This window comes from Manis javanica, chromosome 3 (assembly GCF_040802235.1).
Source record: "Manis javanica isolate MJ-LG chromosome 3, MJ_LKY, whole genome shotgun sequence".
NCBI lineage: Eukaryota > Metazoa > Chordata > Mammalia > Pholidota > Manidae > Manis > Manis javanica.
The window spans coordinates 103394739-103421107 of record NC_133158.1 but is presented as its reverse complement, the minus strand read 5'-3'; the positions used below and the strand labels follow the sequence as shown (position 1 = coordinate 103421107).

Here is a 26369-nt window from a genome sequence, read left to right as displayed (position 1 = left end):
AGTATTTAATCCCACAAATCAGTTAGTACATTTATTTATACATAGCACATATACAATAAAAATGCTTATTAATTACTCCTCCTAAAATCAGAATTTTTCCAGGCATTTCAGGGAGAGATTTGTTTCAACTATTTTTTTTATGTTTGTTAATTCCAAAACAACTGGTAAAAACAACAAATATTCAATACATACTGAACAGAAATAATCTCTTAATTATAATATGCTTTTCCTCCCACAAATGAATTGGCTACTAAACATTTTATAAGGCACTTTAAAAAATCCCAATTCATTCTTGTTCCAGTTTTTTAATTAGTTCCTGCCACTTTTGTTTTCTTCAGTTAATTTAACTCTCTAATTTAACATATTGCAGCAATTATTGCTGCCTACTCAAGCACATTTGTGAAATAGCTACATATTATGAATATTCATAATGATGCATTAAAGTTAAAGTAAAATTGGCCACCAAAGGACTTGTTCCAGAACATTCAACATTAGTCTGGTGTCTCATACATAAAATAAATGATTGACTATAATACACACACACACACATAACACGATTTACATATGCACAGAGATAACTAAAATTTAATAATATAAATATATAAATATTAACATAGATATTCAAAGAGAGATTCAAGAAAATATAATTTAGTTAATGCCATGACATTAACTCTTAAATAAATGTTATTAATCATCTCCTTAGATACATTTTCTATTGAATAATATAATACAAAGGACAGTAGAATTGAAAAAATATTTATACAGATAAAAAGTATCTATACAAAACTTGACTTGAGATATGAGCAGTTATTTTGAACACTACTGAAGATTTTAAATAAGATCATTAGGAACAAGCTCAGCAAACTATTTTATAAAAGATATGTTTTTGATGGAAAAATTGTAACATCTGGCAAATAGAATCAAATATATGCTCATTTTTTAGTGTTAATTTCTAACAAGATCATTGGAAGAATAAAGGAATTTGATATGTGGAAGACAATTCACTAGGATAATTAATAATAGCAAATGATTTTAGGTCAACAAAAAGAAAATATATGATGCCTAGTTTCAGAAAAGGAAGTTTGGGCACAAAATAGAGTCATATATCATATGATAAACTTGCCTTGTTTGCTTATTGTTATCAGTAAGCATTTAACAGTGGATATCACTGAAAAACATTAACCATAGAAATAAAATGATCACATCTGTGGCAAGGATACCATTTGTGGAAAAAATGGGAGTTGGGAAAAAAACTGAAGAAAGGCCTATAGATACAGCATTATTAATAAAAGTTCAAAAGAATAAATGGCAAATTGCTGTCAAGAGGAAACTGTGAAGTGGAAAACAGCATTATAGATTGAAAATATTAACTGATTTGATAATAACTGCAAAATTGGATAATAGGATCAGCACCAATATTTTTAACTGTATAGAAAATTAGGAACTAAAATCAGGTTTGGGTAGGGAAAGTGAAGATTATCACTCTGTCATCTTGTTGCACTTACTATATAGAACATCTAGAAATCCCTGAAAGGTTATTATAAATACAGGTTTGTTGCCAACGAGCTAAGTAAACTATGACTAGGAGTATAGTTGTAGGAGAGACTAGTAAAACAATTGACTTATAAAGTGTTAATACGGTTGAATTGGACTACCAATACAAAAGAAAGAAAAACAGGAGGGAATTTTTGGGAAGCTGACTTTTAAGATGAAATCAAAGGAAAATAATTGAGTGATAAACTACCATATACCAGACAATGGAAAATTATTTCGCACTAAAGAAATGAGCTATCATGTAAAAAAAAAAAAGACATAGAGGAACCTCAAATTCAAATTACTAAGTGAAAGAAGTCAGTGTGGAAAGTCTACATACTACGTGATTCAACTATATGACATTCTGAAAGAGGCTGAGCCATGGAGACAATAGAAAGATCAGTGGTTGACAGGGGTCCAAGGAGAGAGGTGAGCAGATGAAGCACAGAGGAATTTTAGGGCAGTGAAAATACTCTGATCCTATAATGACAGATACATTTATACATTTGTCCAAGTGCATAGAGTATATAACAAACATCAAGAGTGAACCGTCTGGTAGACTATGGACTTTAGGTAATTATGATATGTCATTTTAAGTTTATCCTTAGTGAAAAATGTACCATGTTGGTGAGTGATGTTGATAACAGGTGATGCTATGCATGTGTGGGGAAAAAGGGTATATAGAAAATCACTGTACTTCCTGCTCCACTTTAATGAAAACTAAAAAATTAAAAAAAAATCTTACACAAAATTTTAAAGGTGTGCACTGAATTATTATGATTGATTACTTGTGAGTAGGAAATGGAAATATGCAAGTCCAAGGAAGACATTTAAAATATGTAGAAACAAAAATGAGAACAATGTTTCTGTTTTACTTTTTATATTTACTTGATACTTGTGTAACACAAATGACACAAATACAAGTTTCTTAAATGTTTTAAAACACACAGTGGCACTGAGTGCAGCAGCTAAGCATACAGTTTTAGATTCAGACTGCCTGGGCACAAATTTCAGTTTCAACAGTCTTAGCCTTGTTTCTGTAGGTAAATGGTTAGCTTCTTAAATTTTTGTTTTTTCAACTATAATATGAAGGTAATAATCACATTTATCTCCTACAGATGACCTGAATAACAAGTGAAGAAATCTTGGGAAGCATCTAACATAAAATCGGTATTGAAAAATGTTAGTTATTGTTACTTATAAAGAATAAAGTGAATTTTTGTATAAATATTAAGGATGTTAGTATTATTATAATGTATAAATTACAATTCTGAATGTTTATGCCTATCATCATTTAAAAAACTCACTTTGAAATTGCCCTTTACTAGTAAGTAGGTGTCTGCTCTCCGTGTTTATTAACTATCTGTAATTGCAACAACAGGGAGCTTAAACAGCTTCCTCATATCACACACTTGATGAGCAATGGTAACAATTTGAATTCAGTACTTTTGATGCCACAGCCTATGCTTTAACCAAGACTGCACAGGCACACACACATATACAAGTATACACCTATTTGGACAGTTCTGCCTCAATTACCTTTGTTGTTGTTTTTTAAAATATGCTGTACCTTTCTACACCTCAACTTAATCATCTACCTGGGGCTAAACAAAATAAAATTTTTCCAAAATCACAACATACTTTTTATCTATCTATAATATTTGCATAAGTTGTACATTTCTTACATAATTACCAGTTATTATTTAAATATCTAACTCTTCCACTTAAATGTATCTTTATAAAAGAAGGGAGGAAGAATTTCTTGCTTTACCCACACATAAATGGTACACAGCATATTTTTATTTCATGAGTAAACACAGTACAGGTGGCTCAGGAGGTGAAGTATTCTTTTAGTTGGCTGTATTACTGTCTTCAACTTATTCACCTTCCTGTCTCCACTACTTCTGTCAGGAGACTATGTAGACCCTCCTACAAAAAGGGCAGTGTATAGTTTCCTACTTCATTATTTGGTATGCTTGGGCCATCACAATGAGACATGTCTGACAGTGTCCCAGTTCTCAGCCTAGTTCTTAAGAGACCTTGCAATTTTTCACTTTCAAGTGAAAAGTGTTGCCATCACCTTAAAGCATTTTAAGGACATACATTTTGAAGTCAAGGCAGACTTCAAGATTTTGGTTTGTGCAACTGAAAATGGGGATTACCTATAATTGAGTTGACAAAGGCTGTCAGGAAAGTAGTTTATCAGGAGGAACTCTGGAGCTCCAATTTGGAGATGTTACAGTTGATATGCCTGTCATATATACAAATGGAGCTGCAGAGAAGGCAGTAGGATATATGAGTTTGAAGTATTTGAGAAAGATCGTATCACCACATGTTTCCAATGTCACCTCTTAACAGTTTTCCTCTTGTTTACTAATCTGTATAACATGGCTCAGCAAATTATAGACTCTAACTGTAATAGTGTGTGATCATTATAGATGTTGCACAGTTATGTGCCATATGGCACTGCTACTAGGAGATGGAGCAAGATAACAACTTAGATCTTTTCACCTCAGTTTTGTGTTTTTTGTAAATCTTCAGCAATCTGGGTGATATCTGTGCTTTGGTGGCTTTTGCTGTCATTGTCTTTGTTGTTCTTACCCCTCTGACACCAAAGCCCCTAAGTCTGAGATACAGTTAGCTCCCTGGGAGGCTTCTATCATCTAGTGCAGCCTCTCTGTGACCCAGAGTGTGCACGCTGCCTCACTGGCTTCTCTGCTCTCATTTCTTATATTTATTTCTCACAGTAATTGTCCATATAGGTAGTAACTTATTCCTGAACTTTAGTTCATGAACTTGGGTGAACTAACCCAGTCAACAAGTGTTTCTGGTCCCATTTGCTGAGGTTGAACTCTGTTTCAAAATCCCCCTCCACATTTTCTCATTAACAAACTAATGACCAGTCTCATCTGAAGCTAAGACACAATACACTTAGAAATATGGACAATGGGTTTTCTCCACTCAGTAATGAGACCTCAGTATTGGACTTAGTTGAAAGTATATTTAGAGGCAAAATAATATTTTAAAAAAGAATACAGTAAACTATCCACCTGTCAGGACTGTTGGCAGTTTAAAAGGAGAGGAGATACACTGTTGGTGGGAATGAAATAGTACAGTTGCTATGGAAGACAGTATGGAGGTTTTTCAAAATAATTAAAACTAAAACCAGAACTATCCTATGATCTAGAAATCCCAGTTCTGAGTGTTTATCCAAAAGAACTGAAACAAGAATTTCCAAGAAGTATCTGCAGTCCCATGTCCACTGCAGCATTACTCACATTAGCCAAGATGTGGAGAAATCTGAGTGTCCACCAGCACATGAATGGGTAAAGAAAATGCTGATATACACAGAATGGGCTATTGTAAAGACTTAAAAAAAAAGAAGAAAATACTGTCATATGCAACAACATGAATGAACCTTGAGGACATCATGTTAAGCAAAATAAACCAGTCACAGAAGGACAAATTGCATGATTCTACTTACATGAGGCATTGAAAATAGTCAAAGTTACAGAATCGGAGAGTAGAATGGTGGTTGTCAGAGGCTGGAGGAATGGAGTTCCTATTCAACTGTATGATGTTTCAGTTATACAAGATGAATAAGTTCTAGAAGTCTGCCATACAACATTGTTCCTATTGCTTAACAATACCATATCGTGCACTTAAAAATTCTTGAGGGTGTATCTCCTTTTAAGTGTTCTTACAACAATAAAAAAAAAAAGGAGAGCATGTATAGAAATTGACAAACATGTTTGTAAGTTTAGTTCCTTCATTTGTTTCTTATGGATTTAGTTTAGTATTGTTTCCTCAATTTGGAGAAAGAAGATGATATTCTTACCACATTTATTAAACTGCACCAGCCCTGCCTTGAAAATCACCTGGTTGGATCTGAACTAGATAATGAGCAATATGTTACAACAAAATTTACTATAAGAGGGAAATAATAAAAAATACTTATTGGAACAGAGCAAAAGATGCTTCATATTATGATTTTTACACTTAGTAGTGTGCTTATAAACATTTTAATTAATGATTACTATATCATTGTAATACAGAAATAATTAAAACAGCCCTGTACTTGCCTCATTCTATGTAGGGAATTTATTTACCTTTAGTTTTATTGTAAGGGTATTGGTGAACTTGAGGGTAGAAGTGGGTATGTTAGTGGAAGATCCTTTATTTTAGTTGACACTCCTGTGGACTCAAATAGCAGGCCTTCAGGTAACAAACTTATACTTTGACCTTTGATGAAAACTCAGTCAAAGTCCAAACATAATAAAAAAGAAAAAATCATAATGAAAGAAGTAATAGCCTTAGGCACAGTTATGGAGTCCCTAGAGACTCTATAGTACCTGTAAACACCTGAGAGGGCTAAAGATGACTTTGTGTCCATGTTTACTGACACTTGAAAATTGTCATCAATTCAACACCTAATAATAGAAGGATGAGTGCGTTGGTTTCTACCATGAGAGATTTCTTTTTAAACCTCTAAATCACTCTTTCTCTACTTTTGATGGAATGTTACAGAGAGGGCACTCTTTTTCCTTACACTGCCAATCCCAATCTTTGTTGAACTATTTTCAGCATACATTGAACTGTGAAAATATCATTTACAGAAATTGCATTAATAATTTTAAGAATAATAAAGTAAAAATCATTGATAGGCTTTTACAACTAAGACTTCTTAAAAGGATATCAAAAAAATAGTTTTAAGATTTCAGAAATTTCCTCCTTAGGAAATGAAATACATGTTTATATAAAGGTGCTACTTTATTCATAATGCACTCTGGTTCTGCTTACAAACTTGACTCAGATTTTCTGTGACAAAAATGTTTAACTTCTTGAAGAAATAACTTTATAAGACATTTTTCATGGACTTCAGCTTTAGATTTTTTTCACTGATTTTTACATTTTGTGTATTTTAAAGAATAAGCATATTTTTACCTTTTGATTTAGAAAGAAATATGAGATATTACATACGCATTGATTTATATGATTATATGGATGCATACACATGTGAACTGTCAGATTATATAACAAATTATAAACATTAGAATTTTTAATACCTTTGAAACAAGAGGAGTTAGAGATCTGTACTGATGAAAACTATAATTAAAGGAAATATATTTAATATTAAGTTAATATAACTAAATTAATAACTACATGATGTTAATATTTATAAGTATGCATATGTACATAATTGATAATTATACACTGATAAGGCACAGCTTTGATATATCTCACTTGTGCACACACAAGTTTATGTTCTAGATTCATTGAGATAATGGGAGTTTTTTTAAGAATAAAGGCTCCTATCTCTATTTGCATAATTGTCAACCCTGGAAGCCCCATCTGGGAAATCCTTATTCTTCTCAGCTCATCATAGTGTACTACAGGGGCACCCTACTGGCATCATAAAACATTCCACTGTATGAAACTGCATGTGCAGATCCTGGGGGATAGAAACTAAAGGATCTTTGCTGCCATCACTTGCTCTCTATCCCATTTCTTTCTTTGGCTTATTTCTGCATTGTAGCAGGGAATTTTACTTAAATTCTGTTGATGAATTTCCTTTTTCTCCAAGCAAGTTTTGTTTTACTGTTCATGTCTCTTTTAACATTAGTTGAATAAAAATGTGGACATTTTTTTCATAATCCTAAGTGTAGGAATTTTACATGGATATAATTTTATGATGTGTCAACAAATTCCAGAATATCCAGAAAGTACATAGTGTCCAGATATTTACCTATTTTAGTAATATATAAGAGATTTGGTAGCAAGATATTGCTATATAAATATAAATCTCAGATTCCCATATTAAACTAGAGGACTCTGTGAACTTCTTTTTGTTGGTTAACAAAAGTAACTGACTGAAAACTTCAAGGAATAAATATAATAAAATTGACCCTATTTTAGAGAACAAAGTTGTCAATTATTATGTAGGTTTATATATTAATAGTTTTGAAAATAATTTTCACACATCAATTCCTTTAATTACAATTCAGCCTTAAATTATGAATGTAGAAGGATCTTGAGTTGCATTAAGAACTATTAATGACTGAGTGCATTGACTCTCATTATAATGTCAGAGTATGTTACTGATGATGTAAAATGATAGAAATATCTTTCACAACATTTAACTGATATTTCTACAGCTTGCAAAATTAGATACACACACATTTTTCTAACCAAAGATATGTATTCATAGGTTCTAATTTTGAGCATTTTGGCTGAAATGTTTATATTAAACCAGTTAAATATTCCCAACCATCCCAATAAAATTCAACTATTTACATGTTATGAGAAAAACAACTACATTTCATATCATGTAAGGAATCAGGGTAAAAGTGCTGTGTTAAAATCCTAGAAAAGCAAGATGGGGACTAAGTTGTGAAGATAAATACAGTCTACTCTAAAGAATTTAAATTTCAAGTTAAATTGCTATAAGAAACTAGGATTAGTTTTTTGAGTAATGAAGTGACAAGATAGAGCTCTGTATTAGATATATAAATATAAATGCAATTTGCATAGAAAGTTGCAATGCAGAAAAATGAATGATGAAACTGCGATGAAGTTGTATTCCAAAAGAGGCACATTAAAAATTCAAAGAAGTAACTCTTTTAAAATGATGCAAAAAAATAGAAGAAACAAAACATCAATAGACACATAGACACAGAGAAGAACTAGTGATTTCCAAAGGGGAGGGGTTGAAGCAGGTGTGTGGGGGGGAGGAGGATAAAAGGGCACAATTCACAATCACAATGTAAGTTGGTAACAGGGATTGTAGTACAGCATGGAGAATACAGTCAATGATACTGTAACATCTTTCTATGTTGACAGATAGTAACCACAGTAGAGGGGGGGAGAGGATTTAATAACATGGGTGACCTCTGAACCACTGTGCTGCATATTTGAAACCAATATAACATTTGTAAACTAATGATACTTCAATTAAAAAAAAGAAGATGCAATAGCTATTTTCTGTTCTGTTACAGAGCTTGCCCCCGACTGAAAGTAAACGGAAAGCATTAACATCTTTTACATGTTTATTTTTATTTATATATATATTTTTATTTTTTATTAAGGTATTATTGAATACACTCTTATGAAGGTTTCACATGAAAAACAATGTGGTTACTATATTAACCCATATTATCGAGTCCCCCCATACCGCATTGCAGTCACTGTTCATCAGTGCAGTAAAATGCCACAGATTCATTATTTGCCTTCTCCGTGCTACACGATCTTCCCTGTGACCACCCCCACACCATGCGTTACTAAACATAATACCCCTCAATACCCTTCTCCGTCCCTTCCCACCCATTATCCCACAGCACTCTCCTTTGGTAACCACTAGTCCCTTCTTGGAGTCTCTGAGTATGCTGCTGTTTTGTTCCTTCAGTTTTGCTTTGTTGTTACACTCCACAAATGAGTAGAATCATTTGGCACTTGTCTTTCCCCGCCTGGCTTATTTCACTGAACATATCCACCAGCTCCATTCATGTTGTTGCAAATGGTAGGATTTGTTTCTTTCTTATGGCTGAATAGCATTCCATTATGTAGATGTACTACTTCTTCTTTATCCATCTACTGATGGACACTTAAGTGGATTCCATATCTTGGCTATTGTAAACAGGGCTGCTATAAACATAGGGGTGCATATGTCTTCTGAATCTTAGAACATGTATTCTTTGGGTAAATTCCAAGGTGTGAGATTCCTGGGTCAAATGGTATTTCTATTTTTAGTTTTTTGAGGAACTTTATATTGCTTTCCACAATGGTTGAACTAGCTTACATTCCCACCATCAGTGTAGGAGGGTTCCCCTTTCTCTGAATCCTCGCCAGCATTTGTTGTTCTTAGTCTTTTGTATGTTGGCCATCCAGACTGGTGTGAGGTGATATCTCATTGTGGTTTTTATTTGCACTTCCCTGATAATTAGTGATATAGAGCATCTTTTCATGTGCCTGTTGGCCATCTGAATTTCTTCTTTAGAGAATTGTCTCTTCATATCCTCTGCCCATTTCTTAAGCAGGTAATTTGTTTTTTCGGTGTTGAGGTGTGTGAGTTCTTTATACATTTTAGATGTTAACCACTTGTCGGAAATATAGTTTACAGATATATTCTCCCATACTGTAGGATGTCTTTTTGTTCTGTTGATGTTGTCTTTGCCGTTCAGAAGCTTCTTAGTTTGATGTAGTCCAATGTGTTCATTTTTGCTTTTGTGTCCCTTGCTCAAGGAGATGTGTTCAGGAAGAAGTTGCTCATGTTTATATTCAGATTTTTGCCTATGTTGTCTTCTAAGAGTTTTATGGTTTCATGACATCAATTCAGGTCTTTGATCCATTTTGAGTTTACTTTTGGGTATGGGTTTAAACAAAAATCCAGTTTCATTCTCTTGCATGTAGCTGTCCAGTTTTGCCAATACCAGTTATTGAAGAGGCTGTCATTTCCCTATTGTATGTCCATAGCTCCTTTATCATATATTAATTGACCATATATGATTGGGTTTATATCAGGGCTCCCTAGTCTGTTCCATTGGTCTATGGGTCTGTTCTTGTGCCAGTACAAAATTGTCTGGATTTTACTGTGGCTTTGTAGTAGAGCTTGAAGTTGGGGAGCTTTATTCTTCCTTCTTAGTATTTCCCCGAGCTTTATTCTTCCTTCTCAGTATTGCTATGGGTATTCAAGGTCTTTTGTGGTTCCATATGAATTTTAGAACAATTTTCTCTAGTTTGTTGAAGAATGCTGTTGGTATTTTGATAGGAATTGCATTGAATCTATAGATTGCTTTAGGCAGGATGGCCATTTTATCAATATTAATTCTTCCTATCCATGAGCATGGGATGTATTTCCATTTATTGGTATCTTCTTTAATTTCTTTCATAAGTGTCTTGTAATTTACAGAGTATAGGTCTTTCACTTCTTGGTTAGGTTTATTCCTAGGTATTTTATTCTTTTTGATGCAATTGTGAGTTGAATTGTTTTCCTTATTTCTGTCTCTGCTAGTTCATTGTTAGTGTGTAGGAATGCGAGATTTCTGTTTATTAATTTTGAATCCTGTGACTTTGCTGAATTCAGATATCAGATCTAGTAGTTTTAGAGTGGAATCTTTAGGGGTTTATATGTACAATATCATGTCATCTGCAAACAGTGATAGTTTAACTTCTTCTTTACAATATGGATGCCTTTTATTTCTTTGTATTGTCTGATTGCCATGGTGAAGACCTCCAGAACTATGTTGAATAAAAGTGGGAAGAGAGGTCATCCTTATTTTGTTCCCGATCTAATAGGAAACAGCTTCTTGCTGTTAAGTATAGTGTTGGTTGTGGGTATGTCATATATGGCCTCTATTAGGTTAAGGTACTCGCTCTCTATAACCATTTTGTTGATAGTTTTTGTCATGAATGGATGTTGAATTTTGTTGAATGCTTGTTCAGCATCTATGGAGATAATGATATGCTTTTGTCTTGCTTTTTGTTGATGTGATATATGACGTTGATGGATTCTATAATTTTGTACCATACTTGTATTCCTAGAATAAATCCTACTTGATCATGGTAAATGATCTTTGTGATATATTTTTGAATTTGGTTTGCTAATATTTTGTTGACTATTTTGGCATTTATGTTCATCAGGGATATTGGTCTGTAATTTCTGTTTTTTTGTGGTGTCTTTGCCTGGTTTTGGTATTAGAGTGATACTGGCCTCATAGAATGAGTTTGGAAGTATTCTCTCTTCTGCTTTTTGAAAACTTTAAGGAGGATGGGTATTAGGTCTTCACTAAATGTTTGATAAAATTCAGCAGTGAAGCCATCTGGTCCAGTAGTTTTGTTCTTAGGTTGTTTATTGATTACCAATTCAATCTCATTGCTGTTAACTGGTCTGTTCAAATTTCCTGTTTCTTTCTGGGTCAGCCTTAGAATGTTGTATTTTTCTAGAAAGAAGTCCATTTCTTCTAGGTTTTCCAGTTTATTAGCATGCAACTTTTCATAGTATTCTCTAATAATTCTTTGTATTTCTGTGGTGTCTGTAGTATTTTTTCCTTTCTCATTTCTGATTCTGTTTATGTAGACTCTTTTTTTCTTGATAACTCTGGCTAGGGGTTTATCTATTTTGTTTATTTTCTCAAAGAACCAGCTCTTGCTTTCATTGATTCTTTCTGTTGTTTTATTCTTCTCGATTTTACTTATGTCTGCTCTAATCTTTATTATGTCCCTCCTACTGACATTGGGCATCATTTGTTCTTCTTTCTATAGTTTTGTTAGTTGTAAATTTAGACTGTTCATATAGGATTGTTCTCCTTTCCTGAGGTAGGCCTGTATTTCAATATACTTCCCTCTTAGTATGGGCTTCACTGTGTTTCACTGATTGCATGGTGTTGAATTACTGTTGGCATTTATCTTCATATATTGCTTGATCTCGGTTATATTTTGGTCATTGAGCCCTTGATTATTTAGAAGCATGTTGTGAAGCCCCCATGTGATTGTGTGATTTTTCATTGTCTTTGTGTAATTTATTTTTAGCTTTATATCTTTGTGGTCTGAGAAGCTGGTTGGTACAATTTCAATCTTTTTGAATTTATCAAGGTGTTTTTTGTGACCTAGTATATGATCACTTCTTGAAAATGTGCCATGTGCACTTGAGAAGAATGTGCATTCTGCTGCTTATGGGTGTAGAGTTCTGTAGATGTCTGTGAGGTCCATCTGTTCCAATGTGTTGTTCAGTGCCTCTGTCTCCTTACTTATTTACTGTCTGGATGATCTGTCCTTTTGCATGGTGTGTTAAATTCTCCTAAAATGAATGCATTGCATTCTATTTCCCCCCTTGCATTTATGTTCATCAGGGATATTGGTCTGTAATTTCTGTTTTTTGTGGTGTCTTTGCCTGGTTTTGGTATTAGAGTGACACTGGTCTCACAGAATGAGTTTAGAAGTATTCCCTCTTCAGCTTTTTGAAAACTTTAAGGAGGATGGGTATTAGGTCTTCACTAAATGTTTGATAAAATTCAGCAGTGAAGCCTTCTGGTCCAGAAGTTTTGTTCTTAGGTTGTATGGTACTCATGGAACAGGGTAATGTATGAAAGCTGAGGCCCGGCAGGACACAAGGAATTCCCCAACCCAAGCTCACCGGCATGAGGGAAGAAACAGAGCAGTGAGGGAGTGGAGGTCTGGGACTGCTGAATACCTAACTCTGGAGATCTTCTCTGGGAGCACAAACCTAAATTTCATGGTGCTTGCATGGTAATCTCATGATTAGGGGGTTGGAAAGCTAAGATAGGCAGAATTCCTGGAGAGACTGAGATTCCAGCCCCTTCTGGAAAACAAAGATTCATAAACGGCTTCTCTGGGACAAAAGAATGGCAAGCAGTCTGACACATTTCCTAACAGCAGAAGGGTGGCTAAAGGGGCAAGGATTGCACAAAGCTTACTGCTCAGGACAAAGGACAGGTAAACAACATATTCTGGATGCACTATGCCCAGCAGGTTGGGAACGGTCATGATCTTCAGGCACTCCAGCTCCCTGGCTGGCTACACAGCTTGAAGGACCCCTCTGTGATACACAGCCTATAGCACCTTTCTCCCAGCCAGGCCCACCTGGCTCGCAAACCGGCAAACCCTACCATGGCATAAGGCCAGCCATATGGAAGACCTGTATATAGCAACTACAAACACAAAGTAGAGAGGCTTATTATACCTTTGTGCTCAGCCCACTGGTTCAGGCAGTGGAGGCAGGCATAGTAGCCAGTAAAGAGGAAACAGCTCTTTTCTCCCCCCAGGAACTAATACCACTCCCTTTCGACCCCTGACTTTGCTTCAGGGGCTGAGCATCTCCATAGAGTAGAGCTTCTGGACACTAGAGGGTGTCATATACAAATATGAAATGTCAAATGAACCTTGTTCAAAGTAAAATTATGAATACAACTCCCGAAAAAGATTTAAATGACATTTTCCTCATGAATCTTCCTGAAAGGGATTTCAAAATAAAAACCACTAACATGCTCATGGAGATACAGAAAAATATTCAAGAGCACAGGAGTGAGTTTCGGTTAGAGATGCAATCATTGAAGAACACAAAAGAGGTTATTAAAAGCAGATTAGATATGCTGGAGGAGATAATAAATGAAATAGAAATTAGAGAATAGGAATACAAAGAGCTGATGCACAGAGAGAAAAAAGTATCATTAAGAATCAAAGAATATTGAGAGAACTATGTGACCAATCCAAACATAACAATATTTGCATTATAGGGGTACCAGAAGAAGAAGAGAAAGAAAAATGGATAGAAAGTGTCTTTGAGAGATAATTGCTGAAAACTTCCCCAATTGTGGGAAGAAGATAGTCTCTCAGGCCATGGAGGGGCACAGATATCCCAAAAAAGGGACCAAGGAAGACAACACTAAGACATATAGTAATTAAAATGGCAGAGATCAAGGATAAGGACAGACTATTAAAAGCAGCCAGAGAGAAAAATAAAATCACATACAAAGGAAAGTCCATCAGCCTATAATCAGACTTTGAGGAAGAAACCTTACAGGACAGAAGGGAGTGGCATGATGTATTTAATGCAATGAAGCAGAAGGACCTCGAACCATGAATACTTTATCCGGAAAGATTATCATTTAAATTTGAAGGAGGGATTAAACAATTTCCAGATAAGCAAAAGCTGAGAGAATTTACCTCCCACAAAACATCTCAACAGTGTATTTTGGAGGGACTAGTATAGAAGGAAGTGTTCCTAAGGTTTAATAGCTGTAACCAAAGGTAATAAAAGCATAGGAAAGAAAATAGAACACCTAATTACTAAGCAAATGCCAAATTAAATTAAATATCACCAAAGTCAAAGAAGGGATAGACAAAGAGTACAGAATATGATACATAAATATGAAGAATGGAGGAGGAAGTAAAAGGAAGAGAAAGAAAAGAACCTTTAGATTGTGTTTGTAATAGCATATTGAGTTAAGTTAGACTCTTAGAAAATAAGGAAGTTAACCATGAACCTTTAGTAACTACACATCTAAAGACTTTATTGGAAATAAGTACATACCTATCGATAATCACCCTAAATGTAAATGGACTGAAGGCACCAATCAAAAGACAGAGTCACCAAGTGGATAAAAAAACAAGACCAATCTATACACTACCTACAGGAGACTCATGTTAAACCCAAGACATACACAGACTGAAAGTGAAGGAATGGAAAAAGATATTTCATTCAACTAATATGGAGAAAAAAGCAGGTGTTGCAGTACTTGTATCAGACAAAATAGACTTCAAAACAAAGAAAGACACAATAGGCAAAGAAGAACATTACATAATGATTGATGGGACAAACCAATAAGAAGAAATAACCATTATTATATGTGTCCAACACATGGGCACCTCCATATGCGAAAAAACTACTAACAGAATTATAAGGGGAAATAGAATGCAATGCATTCATTCTGGGAGAAGTCAACACTCCACTAACTCTGAAGGACAGATCAACCAGACAGAAAATAAGTAAGGAGACAGTGGCACTGAAAAACACATTAGAACAGTTGGGCCTAACAGACATCTACAGAACTATACACAATAGCAGCAAAATACACACTGGTCTCAAGTGCACATGGAACATTTTCAAGAAGTGATCATATACTAGACTACAAAAAGAGCGTTGGTAAATTAAAAAAGATTGAAATTGTATCAACCAGTTTCTCAGACCACAAAAGTATGAAACTAGAAATAAATTACACAAAGAAAATGAAAAATCCCACAAACACATGGAGGCTTCACAACATGCTCCTAAATAACCAATGGATCAATGACCAAATAAAAACAGAGATCAAGCAATATATGGAGACAAATGACAACAATAATTCAACACTGCACAATCTGTGGGATGCAGTGAAGGATATACTAAGAGGAAAGTGTATTGCAATACAGGCCTATCTCAGGAAAGAAGAACAATCCCATATTAGCAGTCTAAACTCACAATTAATGAAACTAGAAAAGAACACAAATGAGGCCCAAAGTCAGTAGAAGGAGGGATATAATAAAGATTAGAGCAGATATAAATAAATTCAGAAGAATAAAACAATAGAAAGAATTAATGAAAGCAAGAGCTGGTTCTTCAAGAAAATAAACAAAATAGATAAACCCCTAGCCAGACTTATCAAGAAAAAAGGAGAGTCTACTCACATAAACATAATCAGAAATGAGATAGGAAAAATCACTATGGACACCATATAAATGCAGAGAATTATTAGGGAATACTATGAGAAATTATATACTAACAAACTGGATAACCTAGAACTGATAACTTTCTAGAAAAATATAACCTTGCAAAGCTGAACCAGAAAAAACAGAAAATCTGAACAGACTAATTATCAGCAACAAAATTGAATTGGTAACCTAAAAACTACCTAAGAAAAATACTCCTGGACCAGATGGCTTCACCACTGAATTTTATCAAACATTTAAGGAAGACTTAATACCATTCTCCTTAAAGTTTTCCAAAGAGTAGAAGAGGCAATATTTCTAAACTCATTCTATTGGGCCATCATCACTCTAGTACCAAAACCAGGCAAAGACACCACAAAAAAAGAAAATTACCGACAACCCTGATGAACATAGGTGCAAAAATACTGAACAAAATATTAGCAAACTGAATTCAAAAGTATATCTCAAAGATCATCCACCATGATCAAGTAGGATTTATTCCAGGGATACAAGGATGGTACAACATTTGGAAATCCATCAACATCATCTACCATATCAACAAAAAGAAGGACACAAACCACATAATCACCTCCATAGATGCTGAAAAGCATTTGACAGAATTCAACATTCATTCATGATAAAAACTCTCAACCAAATGTGTATAGATGACAAGTACCTCAACATAATAAAGGCCATATAGGACAAACCTACAGCCAATATTATACTTAACACCGAGAAACTGAAAGCTTTTTCTTTATGATAGGGAACAAGACAAGGATTCCCACTCTCCCCACTTCTATTTAACATAGTACTGGAGGTCCTAGCCATAGCAATCAGAGGACACAAAGAAATAAAATGCATATAGATTGACAAGAGTAAATTAAACTGTCCATGTTTGCAGAAGATCTGATATTGTATATAAGAAACCTAAATAATCCCCTCCAAAACTACTAGATCTAATATTTGAATTCAGCAAAGTTGCAGAATACAAAATTAATACACAGAAATCTCTCGTATTCCTTTACACTAACAATGAACTGGCAGAATGAGAAATAAGGAAAAAAATCCTATTCACAATTGCATCAAAAAGAATAAAATACCTAGGAATAAACCTAACCAAGGAAGTGAAAGTCCTGTACTCTGATAGCTTCAAGACACTCATGAGAGAAATTAAAGAAGATACCAATAAATGGAAACATGTCCCGTGCTCATGGATAGGAAGAATTAATATTGTCAAAATGGCCATCCTACCTAAAGCAGTTTACAGATTCAATGCAATTCCTATCAAAATGGCAACAGCATTCTTCAAAGAACTAGAGAAAAAAATCATTCTAAAATTCATATGGAACCACAAAAGACCCCAAACAACCAAAGCATTCCAGAGAAGGAAGAATAAAGCAGGGGTGATTATGCTCACTGACTTCAAGTTCTATTACAAAGCCACAGTAATCTAGATAATATGGTACTGGCACAAGAACAAATGCATAGACCTGTGGAACAGAATAGAGAGTCCTGATATAAACCCAACCATATATGGTCAATTAGCATATGGTAAAGGAGCCATGGACATACAATGGGGAAATGACAGCCTCTTCAACAGCTGGTGTTGGCAAAACTGGACAGCTACATGCAAGAGAATAAAACTGGATTACTGTTTAACCCCATGCACAAAAGTGAAGCCTTTAGAAAACCTCACATTTTTCTCTTTAGAGAATGAGAGTGAATAATGTCTTACTATTGTTATGCAAATAGTTTTAAACTCAGAGAACACCTTAGGACCCTAAACTACTCTTGAGGCCTCTGATTTATAATACATCATTCTATTTCTGCTATTTTTTATTATCCTACTCATTTTTCCCCCTCCCTTCTCTTTTTTAAATCTTTTTTCAACATATACTTGAAGTGATCCAACCACCTGAATCAACATCCTAAACCTTTTTCTGGACCTTGCTAGAACTGACTTGAATGTGGGAATTCATCACCTTGTGTGGCTGTTGAACCCGAGGAGATTTTTCGTATGACCCAGAAACTTAACTTATAGAGAACACTTTTAGGAAGGATCTACTTTGTGTATATGTTGCCTAAAGTCTGCACAACTGCATATTGCCAAATGAGAAATGCTCATAATATCTATTATAATAATTTAATGTTATAAATTGTATTCAATATAAACAGATTTATGACTACATGCACAGATGCTCAATAAACAATGAAATGTTTGTAGTAATTATTCCAGAACCATCTCTCTTGCATTCTGTCTCCATTAACACTAATTTATATCTCTCATAAAAGAGTTATAAGTTAAAGAATTTCAACAGCAAATAAGAAATGAACTATGTTGAGAACTTCTTTAGAACTATACAGTCTTGGGCCACATCGAAAAAATAAAGATATACAAATTCAGTCAGCTCTATGAAAAAGCTTTTTTGAAACCATAAATTTGTGCCTGTATGATTAATATACTAGCGGAAACTCTCAATATAATGGAAATTCTGTTTGATTATGCATGATTTAATTTGTGAGAGATACTAGGTGAACACAGAAAATATGTGATATAGCTGAAACAAACTGTGTTAAGAAAATAAAAATGCATACAACTCAAAACATCTACCAGTTACTTTGGTTCACCACATGTACTATCCCAGAAGGTCTGTTTTGCTATGCTTTCATGTTTGTGAATACATATAATATTTTTTCATTATCCCAAACAAGCTTAAGTATCCTGATTCAGAGCTGCCAAGAAGTGGGGAAATAGTAAGTAACTGGAAATGCAATTTGTTTTGTAAGGGCTAAACTACAACTCAAAAATTTATATTTAAAATACTTTGCTGCACATTTTACATAAGTTTGTATAGAGCTGTCGTGTGTGTGTATGCATATGCATGTCTGCAGGCTGGTACTCTGGATATTTGTTTTTCTTATATAGATGCTCTCAGATGTTTAACATACACAATCAATGGCATTATCATACAAGACAGACTATATGTTTGCTTTCCACCATTTTAGTGACTACTGAATAGTAGAACTGGGCTGCCAGGACTGCCAGCATTTCCAACAGAATGACTCTTACTCTTTCCTTGCCCACTGATCCACAATTGACTTATGTCATATGATATTATGGTTAGAACCAATTCTATATATCTATGATGAGATAACACCAAAATGTGTCATTACTTTTGTTTGAAAAGCAGTGAAAATTTTGTACTTTTCCACAGTTTTTATTAATATTTCCAACAAGCTTCATGAAAAAAAAAAAGGTAATCAGTGAGCTGTCAGGAGAGAGATATGAATGAACATTCTTGACTTAATCCCCTTTCTATTGCATCAGCCCATTGTCGTCTGAGTTTGAACACATCTAAGGAACACTGGATTGCCTGACACACATAATACATAATAATTATTGCATATTGATTTATGCTAATGTTTATCATATTTCACTCTGAAAATGAAAATGCCCTCCAAATAACTTCAACAAAGAGGGAAAGATTAGGTGAGTTAGTATTTTGGGAATACCAGAGTTATTGGTATGATCAATTCTTAACATATTTCTGTTCTGTTAGCATTACTCCATCCTTGACAGAATGAGTAACAATATCTGGAAAGAAAGCCTAGCATTAATTCAATGCTGTAAAATTTAGCTCTCCTTATTCTTCATGTACCTCATTTTACTTGTTTCCTTCTTCTGGACATGATTCTCTCTTCTTCCCTTCTGACCATTGTTGGGTGCACAATAATTAAAAATATATATTTGTTGAATGAAGTACTGGAATTTGCAACTGAACATTCCCCTGCCCTCAAATGAAGCCCAGTTATTTTTTATTATTTTTAAAAATTATAATTCATGACTTTCACATTCTGTTTTCTGGGTAACCAGGTTGTTCTTTCTAGCAGGGCACACAACAGAATTTTCTGTTAAGTAATAGAAACTAAACTTAACAAACATTGGTACCTTCTTGCTTTAGCTTTACTGAAGCATCAAGGTCCTTTGGTTGAACTCAATTAAATTTGATAACCCCAAACAGTGAAAATGTATGAAAAGTTTCAACACTATGCTTATTTGAACCAGCTCTTATGCCCTTTCCAAAATAAATATTAAAGTTCCCTAGAAGTTATTTCAGTAGCTGCAGGTCATAAGTTAAATGGCCACAGGCTAAAATGTCTAGAGGCGTAATAGATGAAGTATTGAATAATATCAACTTGAACTTTTGAGTAAGTCTGAAAATGGAATTCAGAAATGTGGAGACTACTGTTAATATAAAATTTACATTTTGGGCTAAATGTTGCAATTAACCTGTGTCTCAGGGCATGCTTTACTTTAGTCATGTTTTTCTAGACATTTAATTTATTTAATCACCCAATTAAGCTGAATTTGAGCTTTAATTCTTTGTCAATTTTAGCTTGAGTGCTTATAGGAAAGAGTATTTCATGATAGCACAAGAAAAAATTAAAATGGCTTAAAATCCAAGGCAAAGGAATATGGCTGATGTTTCCAGTTTATAGTGAGATATAGTGAAGAACAAGTTGATATGCAAACCTTTAAATAACTGAAGATTATTCCTTATACTGATTGGAAATGCTTACACTTTTGCTGTGTTACCAGAGTAAGTGAAACTGTTGTGTCTTTTTGTAAAGACAAAAAAAAAAAAAAGACAAAGGCTCAAATGCCACTTCTAGACAAAAACAATTCTCCTGTTGTTTAATAAAAGGACTACTTTTTCTTAATCTCTCATTCTTTAGCAGGGCAGAACTTTTAATAATACAAAGGTGACCATACCAGATAAGGTAAAGTATATAGCAAATAACCTCAATCTCACTGTATAAGAATAACCAGTACGATTTATTAGAAGCAAATTCATAAATCATAAATCAAACATACTCTGGAAAAATATGCTGATATCCCTTTGCAATTCATTTTCTTCCTCCTATTAAGAAAAGACGTACTTAAAGTTTGACTCAGCAAGTCGACACTGGCAAAGCCTGGTCAGTATATTTCATTCTAATTGTTTTACCTTTACAGTAGATACATTTCTTTCTCCCATCGCCCCTTTGGCAGGTCACTTGTCTCATCAGTCACTTAGACATAACTATGCTTGTTTAGCAATCATCAGAGTAAAATCAATACTAAACATTATGCTCCCTGCACTGTAAAAGGGAGAGTGGTATAGAGCTAATCAACACAAACCTTGGTGATGTTTTGACCTTAACTCTAAAGGTTTTCCGAGCAAAGCGAGTTGCATAAGAGTTGTGTGGTACTAGATTTCTTCTCTGTTTATTTATGCCTCTCAAACCTCACTATTTATCATCCACTCATATTTATTGTGCATTCCCAGGTACCTGACATTGCAATAAGTGGTTTGAGATTTACAGTTTATATTTGCTCCTTGCCCTTAGAAGGCAGTTTAATGGGATGAACAAACAGAGGCAAATAGATTGTATTGCAATGCTCATATGCTTAGACTAGGAAGTAAATAAACAAGAACAAAAAAACAAAGAAAACATTTACAAACTAGGGATCAGGGTTAGCTGAGACTTTTAGGTAAATCTTAACTAGCTGATAATAATATATAGGTGTGCTTTGATATATTTGGAATCAGAGTAGATCTGCACACAATAAGAAGATATGTTTTACGTAAGTACACAATTCATTCACATTTAATTAAAAGGAAAAATAAAAGATTGCCAACCTCATAGAGTTTTAAAAACTTAAATTATATATAAGATATAGTAAAATCAAGTATCTCAGATTCAAGAAATATATCAAATATTGCTATCAGATTTGGCTTCAAAGTCATCTGTAAAATTAAAGTACATTTCATTAATTTACAGAATAATTTGATATGTGTAGAAAGTTAGAAGCAATGTAAGTCCTGACACTCAATTTTTCTTTAGACATCCTGATGGGATTAATTTTTTTCTGATAATATCACCTTCTTTCTTCTCTAATTTGTTGATTTTTTGCTACTTTGTTATTAATGAAACTCAATCCAGTAAATTAGCATTATTCTGAATTTATGTGACATACAACATACACATAAAATATATAACATATATACTTATATTTATATGTATATAGTTTATGAGAGTGAAATTATATAGAAACTCAATTTGAATTATATTTAAAATCAGTGGTCTCAAGGAAGACAGAATTGACACTACAGGTTTAATCTATCACCAACTAATTTATGGCCTTGGAAAAATTGCTCAGCTTCTCTGAACTTCCATTATCTCAGCTACGAAAGAGTAATTTTCAGAATACCTTTCTCCTATGATTGTTTTGAGGGCTGAATGTACTGATTTCAATAAATGAAACCAGAAGAGTGTCTACCACACGGTAATCCCTCATCTTAATCTGATTGGGCTACTCTAAAACAAAAATACCATCAACTGGGTATCATACAAACAACACAAAAATATACTTATCATGGTTTTGGAAGTTGCAAAATCAAGATCAATACGTAGGCAGATTTGCTGTCTGTTGAGGGCCCACGTCTGAGACATCCTTTTTCACTGTAAACTCAGAAGGCAGAAGGGGCAAGGAATCTCTGGTGTCTATTTCATAAGAGCACTGATTCCATTCATGAAGTCTCCATTCTTATGAACTACACACCTCCCAAAGGCCCTACCTCCTAGCACCATCACATTGGTCATTAGGATTCAACGTACAAATTTTGGGGGCACTAATATACAATCCACAACAATTCACAATCAATGTTAACAATTTGTGTTATTTTTATTATACGCACATTTTCTCATTACTTTTATATCACATTATCATATAATATGTTGTGTTATCATGAATTACGGTATGACATCAACTACATATGATGTATCACCATATATCAACAAGTATTTTCCATGGTAATATCAAGATGTACTTACAGTAGGACTGGAACAGGTAGTACAATTGTTGTGGCAGATTTTAAAGTTGGAGAATAAATCTTGGGTGTCTAAAACTGGCAATTTATCTTATGTTTTCATTTGATACAAGGCTCCCTGACTATTCCTGCTACATATGCATTCCTTATGCTTTCCCTATCAGAAAATTTACTCAGGAACTGTCACAGACTCAACCTCCATGCTGCCACTGGGATCTTCCAATTTATGATTCTTCCTAATCAACTCTAGGTCATTGTGGGAACTCTTCTTGTCCATTCCAGTAATCCTAAAGTCAGACTCACACAGAAAATGACTCTACACCATGTTTGCGTATACTTCTTGCTTAGTTCAGGCTGCTAAAATAAAAATAACCCTAGACTGGATGGATTATGAACAGATGTATTTTTCACAACCCTGGAGGCAGGAAGTATCAGACGAGAGTGCCAGCAGAGTCAGTTTCATTATTTCAGTATATGAACTTAGGGAGGACACAAACAGTACATTCATTGTGATCTCCAAAACACTTCTCAAAACAATGCTGCATTATAGTCATTACATAGTGATACTCCTGCCTATAATTGTATGAATGTATCCATTTTATTTTTTTCCCTATTACAAGCAATTTTCCAATGAATAGCCAAGTACACATCTGTACAGAGTCACCAAAATTTCCATTTAGTGCATTCCTAGGAGTGGTTTAGGTGAAATGTGTATTTTCAAACTTTCAATTTTACTAAACAGTTGCAAACTGCTTTCTAAACCATTTGTCATACTTCCATTCTTACCTTTAAGGTAAATGGTGCCAGGCTTTAGCAATCTCAGAGTAGTTTCTCAGTAAATTTCAGTTAGTATCAGTCAGAAAGAATTCTGTAAATTAAGAAAGATGAGGTAATATAGGTATTGAGTAAATTAATGCAAGGCTTTTAATGTCAGGATTATAAGTTTAGATTTTGATGCTAGGTTTCTGACATATAAATTATATGAAAGACATATTGTTTCTTAAGTTGATGTATAATGTAACTGAAAAAGGAAGATCCAAGAGTCTGCTAACAAATATATAGTAACAAAAATCCAAATAGGAAATTAAAATGATCTGGAAAAAACTGGGTCTGTGTAAATGGCCATGTAATAAATATGAAGTTTTAGGGGGACTTCCTACTGATGGTGGTGAAACTGATTTTCATATTGAAGGCTAACATTTATCAATATCTACCACATACCTGTGACTTCAGTTGGATTTATATGATGCTTTGTTTCCAATATCTTATTCTTCAGATATGGAAAGTGAGACTCAGATGTGCAAGAGTACAAAGAAGAAAAGAAGGAATAAAAATGTCTATTAGACAATATAGACAGTAGAACAGTGTCTATATGGTATCAGATAAATGCTGTTGTCATTGACAGGGATCAAGATTGAGATAAAAGGCTCAAGTTTGGATATACTGAATTTACTTTCTGAGAAGATATGTTTTGTTGGTTATCAGAACATCTATTCAATTTCACATTGAATGAGTTTCCCTAAAGGATACAGATAAGTCCATTCAGCTTTGAGAATTCTTAAGGAACAGAAGAAGAATCATACTTTTTTTTTTTTTTTTTTTTTTTTTGAGAGGGCATCTCTCATATTTATTGATCAAATGGTTGTTAACAACAATAAAATTCAGTATAGGGGGGTCAATGCTCAATGTACAATCATTAATCCATCTCAAGCCTAATTCTCGTCAGTCTCCAATCTTCTGAAGCATAACGAACAAGTTCTTACATGGTGAACGAATTCTTACAGAGTGAATAAATTCTTACATGGTGAACAGTACAAGGGCATTCATCACAGAAACTTTCGGTTTTGATCATGCAATATGACCTATAAACCATCAGGTCAAATATGAATATTCATTTGATTTTTGTACTTGATTTATATGTTGATCCCACATTTCTCCTATTATTATTATTATTTTTATTTTTAATAAAATGCTGAAGTGGTAGGTAGATGCAAGATAAAGGTAGAAAACATAGTTTAGTGCTGTAAGAAGGCAAATGTAGATGATCAGATGATCAGGTGTGTGCCTATGGACTAAGTATTAATCCAGGCTAGACAAGGGCAGCAAGACATCCACGGATGCAGAAGATTTCTCTCAAAGCAGGGGGGGTGAGGTTCTGAGCCTCACCTCTGTTGATCCCCAAATTCTCACCTGATGGCCCCCCTGCGACTGTGCCTGTCTTAGGTTGTTCCTCCCTTGAGGAATCTTACCCGTCTCTGGCTAACCAGTCATCTTCCGGGGCCATACAGGGAAATGTAAAGTTGGTAAGTGAGAGAGAAGCCATATTGTTTGCAAAGGTTAGCTTTTTACTTCTTTGCAGATTTATGCCCTCTGGCTTCTATGCCCAGCACTTGTCTCGAGGTATCTTTACCACCTGGAGGAATTATGATACTCGGTAAATTCGATATGAGGCACGAATTCTATTTAAGGTTTGTAATTAGGAAGGAAGAAGAAAAGCTATAGATGTAGCATATGAAGGAAACTTGGGAGGATTGATTATTTCTTTGACATATCTTCTTGTATAGTACCTTAAGTATGTATAGGTTTTAAACTACTAACTAATTTGCACACACATATTAACATTATAGGAATACGGTGACATAAACAAAGCAAATCTATAATTACCAGCCATCTCCAGTGAAGCCAAGAAAACCATTTAGGCACCCTAGGCATTTGTGAAAATTTATCTATAATATGATGGATATTTTCCAACTGTACTTGAACCATCAGACAAATTAAAGCAGCCCATTTCTGGGATCTGTTCACATCCCATATGTTCTTTTAACCATAGATAGTCTATAGTCATGAGATTTTGGGGTGCTACAACTTGCACCCCTCCCAACTCCTGGTTGAGTTCCAACAGTACAGATCCAGTCAAATTCGTTGTCTCACTGTATGCACATGCCAGCCTAGACATCTCCCTCCTCCTTCTTATGGCAAGTCCAGGAGACGGTGGGCTGGATGCAGCCACAACCGCAGCATCGTCCGGATCCCTGGGGAGGCTTTTTGATGATCATCCCCCGGTACGAGTCCTCCAGAGAGTGCTGATGCCGGAAGCTCCTCCTCATATCGTATCTTATTTCATTTTCTGTGTATCCAAGCTAGGCCTTGATCTTCTGCGTAGAAACAAACAGACCCTTTGCCCACACTTTGACATGCCCTCTATACCACTGTGCAGAACTCATTGGAGGTCAGCACACAGTAACTGCTTTTTTTTTTTTTTTTTTTAATTAAGAGAAAGGAATTTATCAGAAAAGAGTACCTCCATAGCTGATCATCTGACACCCTTTAAGTGATCAACATTAAGGATATTTAAAGCATGCGTTGATCTTTGATTTACCAATAGTTTTATCCTGTTAACGAGTAATCCCCTTTTCTTTCTTTCTTTCTTTCTTTTTTTTTTTTTTTTTTAATTTTTAATCTACCCTTACATGAAGAATACTATGTTTACTATGCTCTCCCCTATATCAGGTCCCCCCTAACAACCCCATTACGGTTACTGTCCATCAGCTTAGCAAAATGTGGTAGAGTCACTACTTGTCCTCTCTGTGTTGTGCAGCCCACCCTCCCCTTTCTCCCTCCCCCCATGCATGCTAATCTTAATACCCCCCTTCTTCTTCCCCCCCCTTATCCCTCCCTGCCCACCCATCCTCCCCAGTTCCTTTCCCTTTGGTACCTGTTAGTCCATTTTTGGGTTCTGTAATTCTGCTGCTGTTTTGTTCC

General features: G+C 34.6%; 1 long non-coding RNA gene across 1 annotated transcript in view; it reads right to left on the bottom strand.

Annotated features, from left to right (window-relative positions):
• Window positions 1-26369, bottom strand: part of LOC140848186 (uncharacterized) — a 358491-nt gene that overhangs the window by 214337 nt on the left and 117785 nt on the right. Inside the window, exon 2 of the long non-coding RNA XR_012128738.1 lies at window positions 23394-23475. This is a non-coding gene — a long non-coding RNA (uncharacterized lncRNA). The remainder of the gene's footprint in view (window positions 1-23393; window positions 23476-26369) is intronic.